The following is an 11068-nucleotide window of genomic DNA, read 5'->3' on the forward strand; positions in this document are numbered from 1 at the left end:
CCCCACATGGTGTCAGGAAAGCTGTCTTCTCCACATCTTCCACCGCCATCTTGATCTGATGATACCCTGAGAATGCATCCAGGAAGCACAGCAGGTCGCACTCGGCGGTGGAGTCGACAATCTGGTCGATGCACGGGAGTGGCAACGGATCTTGGGGGCAGGCTTTGTTAAGGTTGGTGAAGTCGACGCACATCCGTTCCTTCCCGCCTTTCTTTGGCACTACGACGGGGTTTGCCAGCCATTAGGGATATCGAACTTCTCGAATGGCGCCTGCCGCCTCCAGCTTGCGTGTCTCTTGGACGATGAAGGCCTGCTTCTCAGTGGACTGCCGTCTTACTCGCTGCTTCACGGGGCGTATGTTGGGGCATACCCTTAGATGATGCTGGATCACTTCCCTCTGGACCCCTACCAGCTAATTGGGCTCCCACACGAATATCTCCTTGTTCGCGCGCAAGAACCTCACCAAGGCTTCTTCTTGACCCAGGTCGAGGCCGACACCTATGGTAAAGGTGGCTCCCGAAGGCTCGTCCTCGTTGACCGGCACCTGCTTGGTTTCTGCCTTGTCTTGGGTGAACAATTGTTTCTTCTTGGTTGGTGCGGCCTCCTCGGCCTCGGGGGTACTGGCATCGGCAGGCTGTGCTGCTGCTGCGATCTTGGAGGCGAGCCTGAGTGCTGTCACGGCCTCCTTAGTGTCCCCCTTGATGGTGAGGACGCCCTTCCTCCCTGGCATCTTCATGAGGTTGTAGGCCGGGTGAGTCGCCGCCATGAACTGAGCGAGAGCTGGGTATCCGAGGATGGCGTTGTACGGGAGACCGATGCGGGCGATGTCGAAGTCCACCAGCTTGGTGCGGTAGTTGTCGCGCGTGCCGAAGGTGACAGGGAAGCAGATCTGCTCCAGAGAGTGGGCAGCTCCACCACCCACTCCCGAGAAGGGCTTGCGTAGGCTGAGCCGCTCGAGCGACACGTGGAGGAGGCTAAAGGCTTCTACGGAGAGCAAGTTGAGGCCGGCACCACCATCGATGAGGGTCTTGGTAACGGCCACATTGCAGATGGTGGGCGTGCAGAGCATTGGGAGCATGCCGGAGCCAGTGCCGGAGTCGGGGTGGTCTTCTGAACCGAAGGTGAGGTCGGCCTCCGGCGCGGCCCAACCCGGCGGAGCCCCCGGGCGCTTGGAGGTGGCCCCAATCTGATGGAGGAACGGCTTGACGTGGCGGTCCGAAGGCGGTGCTTGAGAGCCGCCCAGTAGGGCCGCGACTGTGTGGTGCGCCGGCACCGCGTAGCGAGCGGTGAAGAGGTCGCGGAGTTCCCCCCAGGAGGCCCCCGTGGATCCCGGGAGGTTGAGCAGCCAAGCGCGCGGCTCGTCGGCAAGGGCCATGGGGAACCAGTTGGCCATGATCTTGTCGTTGCCTCCGGTTTCGAGGACAACCTCCTCGTACGCCAGCAGCAACGGTGACGGGTCTGCCGCACCGTCATAACGCGGCGACACCTCTGGCTTGAACTTGGTTGGCCACCGCACTCGCCGTAGGGCGGGGGCCAAGGCTCGGTACCCAGACGCCCCGCTGTCGATGTCGGCCGTAGAGGCGGATGGCGGGGCACCTGCCATGGAGGCGAAGCACGGCGTCGCTGGGTGCAGGTTGGTGGAGAGGAGCTCCGGCGCACCCCTACCTGGCGCGCCAAATGTCGTATGTGGGGTTCTGGAAAACCCTTAAGGTTCGAACACTGGGGTGCGCGCGAAGTCTTTCCCTCCTACCGATCTACGCCCTAGCTCGCTAAGATCTCGCGGACGAACTCGACGAACTCACAACACAGAAAGACACGAGATTTATACTAGTTCGGGCCACCGTCGTGGTGTAATACCCTACTCCAGTGTGGTGGTGCTGGATTGCCTCTTGGGCTGATGATGAACAGTACAGAGGGAAGGACAGCCTCCTGAGGTCGAGGTGTTCTTGTGCTTGGTGACCTAGCGGGTGGGAGCTGGATGAACTGCTCGATGCCCCAACTGTGGTGGCTAGCTCTACTTATATAAGCCCATGTCCTCTCCCCAAATATTGAGTGGGAAGGGAGCCAACAACGGCGGGCAAATTTGAAGGGGAACAGCTAGTACAAGCTATCCTGACAAAAGCGGTCTTCGCCTGCGAAAAGCTCTAATGGTGACGCCGTCATGGGCTCCACGATGACCTCCGTCTTGCCGTTCTCCTGGTCTTGGTCTCGTTACACCGATATGGCAACCTTTGCCTGATGCCTCGGTACTCCTTGCATGCGCCTGCTTCCTTAGCACCAAAGAGGAAACAAGGACGCTACGAGCGCTGGTGCCCTCCTGGCGCCCGCCTGGTGTTGATCGTCATGGCTCACGTCATGAGAGCCTCGTGAGGTTTGCCCACCTTGATATCTCCGCTCCTCGTGAGCCTTCCTGACTAGGCCACTCCTGAGGAGGTCTTGCATCGTTCGCCTCGCGAGGCTTGGCCCCTCGCGAGGGTCTTGGATGCCTTGTTGATGAAGATGGGCCGTACGGCCTGCTGGCCTAGCCACGCCGTGGGCCGCAGGCAGGCAAGTCTGGGGACCCCCGTTCCCAGAACATCGACAGTTTTCATTGGCACGTCTTGTAGAAGGAGATATTGTGTCCCCTTATTGCGGGATTCTCATCAATACGGGTGTGGGTATCCAACTGTGCCGTTTGCACAACCCTTGGGAACAGGCGAGTTTTAAGGCGAGTGGGGTGGTGTTTGATATTCACTTCCTTTATAAGGAGATAAGTGTCGGTGTCAAAACCAGCGGATCTCGGGTATGGGGGTCCCGAACTGTGCGTCTAAGGCGGATGGTAACAGGAGGCGGGGGACACGATGTTTACCCAGGTTCGGGCCCTCTCAATGGAGGTAATACCCTACTTCCTACTTGATTGATCTTGATGATATGAGTATTACAAGAGTTGATCTAAACCCTAGAAACTAGCCTATGGTATGATTGTTGTTGTCCTACGGACTAAACCCTCCGCTTTATTTAGATACCAGAGGGGGTTAGGGTTACACAGAGTCGGTTACAAGGGAGGAGATCTACATATCCCTATTGCCAAGCTTGCCTTCCACGCCAAGGAGAGTCCCTTCCAGACACGGGACGAAGTCTTCGATCTTGTATCTTCATAGTCCAACAGTCCGGCTGTCCGAGGACCCCCTAATCCAGGACTCCCTCAGTAGCCCCGGAACCAGGCTTCAATGACGATGAGTCCGGCGCGCAGGTTGTCTTCGGCATTGCAAGGCGGGTTCTTCTCAAAATTCTGAGTACCTGTCGAGTAGTGTCCGGCTTCCCATAAATGTTGCATTCTTTGGCTTCTGCGCCCAATAATGGCTATCCTCCACGTGTCGAGCGAATGCGAGAAATCGGGGCATTTTTACACTTGCCACCCTAACCATGTAAGTAAATCGTCTATTTAAGGAGGTGGGGATCCTCAGATCCAGATCACACCATCCTCCCACAGCGAGTATTCATTGGGGCGCGCCTGGAAAGGTCCATCCCGTCATGGCCGGCCATCGCAGCTCCTCCTCTCGCTCCCGTAGCCCTAAGCCAGGCAATTGGAAGAAGTGTTCCGTCCCTCACAGCCAATTAGTAGAGTTACAGACCCAGGGATTCCTCCCTCCAGCGTATATGGTCCCCGTTCGAGCCGGACTGGCCACCTACAAAGGCGGGGAGCAAGCGGAGAGCTTTCCCAACCCATCCATGAGGGAGCGGGTATGCCTTGTCCCTTACTTATTAAGGGGGCTCTGATTTCCAATCCATCCGTTCCTCCGCGGGATCCTGGAGTTCTAGGCCTCCAGCTGCATAACTTTACTCCCGCCTCCATATTACACATCGCTGGCTACGTCGCCCTTTGCGAGCTGTTTTTGGGCTGCGAAGCTCATTTCGTGCTATGGAAGAGGCTATTCTGCCTCGTACCCCGTACACATGAGGGGTCAATATATCAAGTGGGCGGAGCCGAAATATGGCGCATCGCCGGGACCGGATACCTGTCCGGTACTCCGAAGAAGACATCCAAAGATTGGCCTTCGGAGTGGTTTTATATGGAGGACGTCCCCCTTCCGGACCCTATTCGGATGGGCCTTCCTGAGTTCGACAACGCTCCCTTGAAGAAACGCCGCAGCTGGCGCCCTCGGAGCCCTAGGAGGAAGATGACGGGGAAGTCCTTTACCTGATGGGTCGGATACAGACGCTGGCCCAGTCAGGATTGACAGTAATCGAGGTCATGTCAATATGTATAATGCGGGGGGTGCAGCCACTTCAATATCGGGGGAAACCCATGTGGCACTTCAACGGAGAAGATGATGCCACCCGTTGCGGTCGTAAGGGACCGGACTCAGTCGCTGCTCTAGCAAAAATTCTGTCTGATTTGTACAAAGGAGAGGAAGAGGAGTTCATCCGCATTAAGCCACGGGATGGATTCTCCATGTACAACCCTACATGCTGGGTGAGCTGCTACTTTTTACTCCAAACCATCCCGCATTCTTCATCATAAGTATTTACCTTGCCATTTCATAGCAGGAACTGCGAAAAGCTGTAAGGGAGGTCCACAGCCCGCCTCCACAACCAGAGGACCCTGACCGGGCCCTCGACCCCGGACTCGAAGAAGATCCAGACACATTTGTGCTGCTTATTGACATGAAGTTCTATCAATTGAGCTGCGACGGTGCCATGGTGGCCATCATAGCTGATTATCTGGGACTACTCCCTGCATCGCATGTAAGTAAAACCGGAGTCCTAACTTCCAAGAAGGATCCCTTTTTTCTGCACTCCACCTACCGCACACATATGGTGTCTTAAAGGGAAGGCCCTCGGGACGCTATGCCGAACCCGCAGTGACTCACCAACAAGGGGCACCGAAGCCGGGTAGGCTTAAAAGGAAGGCGGTCAGGACTGAGACGCTGTCGCAGAGGTATGAAAAAGAACCCCGTTCCGTGGTTGTCGTCTTTTAAAATATAATAACGCCCATGTTTCCTAGTAGGAAAAACGCTCGCCGGACTATATCCGGAGAGGTTGCCGGCCACGCCTCCACCACTCGGGCTCCAGAGCCGAACTTAGAGGCAGATGCTAACATGGGGCCAACACCGGATGTTCCTCCTACAGAGGATGCGGCTAGGCTGTCCGCTATGAATTCCGAAGTGGAGAGCGCATTGAATCACAGGCGTCGCCGGGCCATACTCCACGACGCTTGTTTCTCCCAAGAGGCGTTTGATGCCTTCAACTCAGGAGATGCGTACATCCGAGCTGCTCAAAATGGTCTTGCCAGAGCCATGGACCAGTATGTAAAGGATATACGGGTAAGAAAATCTAATAATTATGTATATCAGTAGCCCCTGAGACTTGAAACAGTTGGCACAACTGATTTAAGGATCATTGTTTGCATAGGTTCTTACGGAGAAGAATACCCAGTTGTCTCAAGAGCTGGAGGAGTGCAAAGCCCACCTTCAGGCCGTAGTTGCCGCAGTTAAGGAGTCCGAGACGGCCCCATCTGGTAACACTTGTTTCCATTGCAAAGAATGTCATGTACTAGGTAGTATGCGGCATGCGTGCAAATTTAACAATAGATTTTGCAAATGACTTCGGAGTGAATCCGGAGGTCGTGGAGGGGATGAGCAACATGCTAACCGACAGCTAAAGGTTGGCGAGCGTGTGCTTACACGGGTTAGGCGGGAGAAAAACGATCTCCAAGACGCCAATACCCGGCTGGGCGTTGAACTGAAAGATGTTCGAGCCCAGCTTGCTGACTCCGTAAAGGAGAATAAGAGGCTTCGACGCGGCATTTTCAGTAAGTGCTTGAACGAACTTTTAATGAGTTCGGCGAAGAAACCGGCTAACAGAGTTATATCTGTAGGTATGCTGATGGGTCGTCCCGCGGAGGAGATGCCCGGGTCTACATGCGATCTTCTGCCCGAGCTCTCACAACTTCACGAACAGGTACGGCAGGTGATGCAGGGCATTGCCCAAGCCTTGTGGCCATCCGCCTCCCTGCCAGGAGGCATGAGAGAGCTTGTAGAAAAGCTCAAGGGAGTGCGACGGCGCTTCTGATTATGGAAGATATCAGCCTGCCGACAAGGTGCAAGGGAAGCCTGGGCCATAGTGAAGACGCGATATACCAAGGCTGACCCGAACCACATGCCTGAGGTCGGAACTGTGGGCTCTGATGGGATAGAGATCCTCGTCAGTTTGGTTTATGACCAGGTAGAATTAGCCGCAAAGTATTCCCAACAGGACTGTAGGCTAGACAGCCTGTTGGATGGTATAGAAGAAGAATTTAGTCAGTCTAAGTGACTATGTAATTCAAGTGACATATATTGTCCCTAGCCGGATTGTAAATCATTTGTCATGGCGGACCTTTTCACTTCAACCTCCGGACCCGACAGTCCGGAGTGTATCCGAATACCCGCTCAGTTATGTAAAACCGGGGTACGCGTGGAAACCAGGCGTAGGGGTCATAAGTGCTTGAACAGACAAGTACCCAACTAGCTATGTTATATTACATGGATAGTAAGAAACATCTTCCAGGGAGAATAGTTCCATTAAGGGTTCCTTTCCCTGGGTACGCATGCATTAATGTGCATGTCCGAACTGCGAAAAGAGACACATGATATAAACATCTTGGGACATGTAGTACAATAAATAAAAATCATCTTTTGTTCACCGACCGAATATTCCCTTAAGAACGCTAGCTTTCGGCTTCACCCAGTCTGAGGTACACATCTGGCTGACCCGGCAGTAACAATCGCAGAGGTGCTCCCCTTATGCCTTAGCCGAATTAACGGGAACATAGGGAATAAACACGAGAGCCAGGCAACCCAGCTTGGCCAAAACTTAAGTCATATCGATGCATATAATGGCAAAAAAAGGTATATGTGAAAAGTAACACAATTTGGGGCCTAGAGCCCAGAACGTAGCAATATTAAGCTTCTGTATAAGAAGCCCCAGATAACATGAGCGCAGCCAGCGCGTCAAGATTGTGTAGTCAAGACACATTTTAGCCTTTTAAGGCCTTGAAGAAAAAAATGGGGAAGAAAGAAAGAAAGAAAAGACAGATAACGCATATATAAAAAATTGACAGAGGTAAGGAGACGAACACCGAGTCCGGCATTAGGCGTAGAACCTTCGGAGTCTGGCTACGTTCCATGGGTTTGGCTCGAGTCGATTGTCCGATGCATCCCGCAGACGGTACGCTCCACCGTCAGAACTTGGTCGATAACGAAGGGACCTTCCCATTTGGGCTTGAGCTTGTTCTTTTTCTTCTCCGGTAGGCGTAGAACGAGCTTGCCAACGTTATAAGTTTTGGCCCGTACTTCTCTGCTTTGATACCTTCGAGCCTGTTGCTGATAGAATGCGGAACGGGCTTTTGCCACGTCACGCTCCTCCTCCAGGGCGTCCAAACTGTCCTGCCGATCAAGCTTGGCTTCTTTCTCTTCATACATGCGCACTCTGGGTGAGTCATGAATTATGTCGCAAGGCAGCACCGCCTCTGGGCCGTACACCATAAAAACGGTGTGTATCCGATAGTGCGATTCGGCGTGGTCCGCAGCCCCCATAGTACGGAGTCGAGCTCCTCTATCCAGTGCGTATCAGATTCCTTCAAGGATCGCACTAATCTGGGTTTAATGCCGCTCATGATAAGACCATTTGCTCGCTCGACTTGACCGTTAGTTTGCGGGTGATAGCCAGAAGCATAATCGAGCTTGATGCCCATGTTGCTGCACCAAAGTTTTACCTCGTCGTCTGTAAAGTTCGAGCCGTTATCGGTGATGATGCTGTGGGGAACGCCATAACGGTGTACAACCCCGGATATGAAGTCTATCACTGGTCCGGATTCGACCGTTTTAACTGGTTTGGCTTCTATCCATTTGGTGAATTTGTCCACCATGACCAATAGGTATTTTTTCTTATGGCTTCCCCCTTTAAGGGGTCCGACCATATCAAGCCCCCAGACCGCAAAGGGCCAAGTGATGGGGATTGTTTGGAGAGCGATAGGTGGCATATGGCGTTGGTTTGCAAAAAGTTGGCAACCGACGCAACGTTGAACAAGGTCCTGTGCGTCTGCCCGGGCTGTCGGCCAATAAAAACCTGTACGAAAGGCCTTGCTTACAAGGGCCCGAGCTGCGGCATGGTGGCCGCCAAGTCCAGCATGAATTTCTGCCAAAAGTTGTCGTCCTTCCTCTTCGGAGATGCACCTTTGAAGGACTCCGGTAGCGCTTTTCTTATAAAGCTCTCCCTCGTGGACCATGTGGGCTTTAGACCGTCGCACAATGCAACGTGCCTCGTTTGGGTCCTCAGGTAGTTCCTGCCTAGTTAGGTAAGCCAAGAAGGGTTCTGTCCACGGGGCGATGACGACCATAATCACGTGGGCCGAAGGTGTTATTTCGATGGCAGAGCCTCCGATTACGTCAGAGTGTTCGGTGTCCGGCATTGTGGCCGGGTCCAGACTATTGTTACCGGTCTCTCCTTCCCATACCACGGATGGCTTAAACAGCCTTTCCAAGAAGATATTAGGTGCGACAGGGTCGCGCTTAGCGCCGATACGGGCGAGGATATCCGTCGCCTGATTGTTTTCCCGGACCACATGGTAGACTTCAAGCCCCTCGAACCGAGCTGACATTTTGAGGACGGCGTTGCGATAAGCCGCCATTTTTGGATCCTTGGCATCGAAGTCTCCATTTATTTGAGATATTGCGAGGTTCGAGTCGCCACGCACCTCCAGGCATTGAATGCGCATGGAGACTGGTATCCGGAGACCATGTAACAGGGCCTCATATTCTGCTACGTTGTTGGAGTCTGTGTATAGTATTTGGAGTACATATTGGACTGTATCTCCGGTGGGGGATGTCAGGACGACGCCAGCCCCCAGACCAGCCAGCATTTTAGAGCCGTCAAAGTGCATGATCCAATTGGAGTACGCGACATACTCTTTAGGGAGTTCGGCTTCTGTCCATTCGGCGACGAAATTAGCCAGTACTTGTGACTTAATGGCTCGCCGTGGTTTGTATATTATGTCGAACGGGAGGAGCTCAATAGCCCATTTAGCAATCCGGCCCGTGGCCTCGCGGTTGTTTATTATGTCGTTGAGTGGTACTTCAGAGGCGACCGTAATTGAACACTCTTGAAAGTAGTGTCGTAGTTTCCGTGATGCCATGAAGACCGCGTATGCTATCTTTTGATAATGTGGGTACCGTGATTTGCATGGAGTGAGGATAGTGGATACATAGTATACCGGCTTTTGAAGCGGGGACTTATGTCCGTCCGTCTCTCGTTCGACGACGAGCACTGCACTTACAACTTGCTGTGTTGCCGCTATATACAAGAACATTGGTTCGCCGACATTTGGCGCGACCAAGATTGGGTTTGTGGCCAAAATGGCTATTATTTATTCTAATCCGGTCGTGACCGCATCCGTCCACTCGAAGTGTTCGGTGCATCGAAGAAGGCGATAAAGAGGCAGTGCCTTTTCTCCTAATCGGGAGACGAAACGGCTTAAGGCAGCCACGCATCCAGTTAGTTCCTGGATTTGCTTGAGGTCTCTGTTGGGATGGCCAACTGTGACAGAACTCGGATTTTAGCCGGTTTTGCTTTGATTCCTCTGCTGGAGACGATGAAGCCTAAGAGCTTTCCGGTGGGCACGCCGAAGACGCATTTTTCCGGATTGAGCTTAATGTCGTATGTTTGGAGATTGTCGAACGTGAGCCTCAAGTCGTCTATTAAGGATTCGACGGGTCTGGTTTTAATGACCACATCGTCTATGTATGCCTCCACTATTTTTCCGATCTGTGTCTCCAAGCATGTCTGAATCATGCATTGATAGGTTGCACCGGCGTTTTTTAGCCCGAAAGGCATGGTGTTCAAACAGAAGGGGCCGTATGGAGTGATAAATGCCGTTGCGGGTTGATCGGACTCCGCCATCTTAATTTGATGGTATCCGGAGTATGCGTCGAGGAAACACAATGAGTCGTGTCCTGCGGTAGTGTCGATAATTTGATCGATGCGAGGGAAGGGGAAGGGATCCTTGGGGCAAGCCTTGTTAAGGTCCTTGAAGTCGACACATAGGCGCTAGGATTTGTCCTTCTTTGGTACCATCACTAGGTTTTCTAGCCAGTCCGGATGTTTTATTTCTCAAATGAATCCGGCCTCCAGTAACTTGGCTAGCTCTTCTCCCATGGCTTGTCGCTTAGGCTCAGAGAAGCGCCGAAGAGTTTTCTTGACCGGCTTGAATCCCTTTAGAATGTTAAGGCTATGCTCGGCCAGCCTGCATGGGATTCCTGGCATGTCTAAAGGATGCCAGGCGAAGATGTCCCAATTCGCGTGCAAGAACTGCCGTAGCGCGGCGTCTACTGTGGGGTTTAACTGTACCCCGATGGATGCTGTTTTTGTAGGGTCCGTTGGATGGATTTGGAATTTGACTATTTCATCCACTGGTTTAAAAGAGGTGTACTTGGATCTTTTGTCGAGTATCACGTCGACCCTGTCCACTTTGGAGCGCAGCGCAGTTAATTCTTTGGCCGCGAGGGCTTCGGATAACGCCTCGAGGGCCAGTGCGGCTGTTTTATTTTCGCCGCGGAGTGCAATGTCCGGATCACTAGCTAGAGTGATGAATCCATTGGGCCCGGGCATTTTGAGCTTCATGTACCCGTAATGGGGTATAGCTTGGAAGATCGTGAATGCCTCCCGCCCTAGAAGGGCATGGTAGCCGCTATTGAACCGGGCCACTTGGAATGTGATTTCTTCGGACCTATAATTCTCCGGCGTGCCGAGTACCACATCTAGTGTGATTTTCCCAGCACACTGTGCCTCCCGACTAGGGATGATTCCTCTGAAGGTCGTGCTGCTTTGCTCAATGCAGCTTTTGTCTATTTCCATTTTTCGAAGAGTCTCCTCATAGATGAGGTTTAATCCGCTGCCGCCGTCCATGAGCACTTTAGTAAGCCGGAAGCCGTCCACAATTGGACTAAGGACCAAGGCGGCTGGTGCTCGGGCTGTTCGGAATTGAGGTTCCTCATTGGCATTGAAGCTGATAGCCGTATTGCTCCATGGATTTATTGCTGCCACGTGG

This window comes from Triticum aestivum, chromosome 6D (assembly GCF_018294505.1).
Source record: "Triticum aestivum cultivar Chinese Spring chromosome 6D, IWGSC CS RefSeq v2.1, whole genome shotgun sequence".
In the NCBI taxonomy this organism is placed as follows: domain Eukaryota; kingdom Viridiplantae; phylum Streptophyta; class Magnoliopsida; order Poales; family Poaceae; genus Triticum; species Triticum aestivum.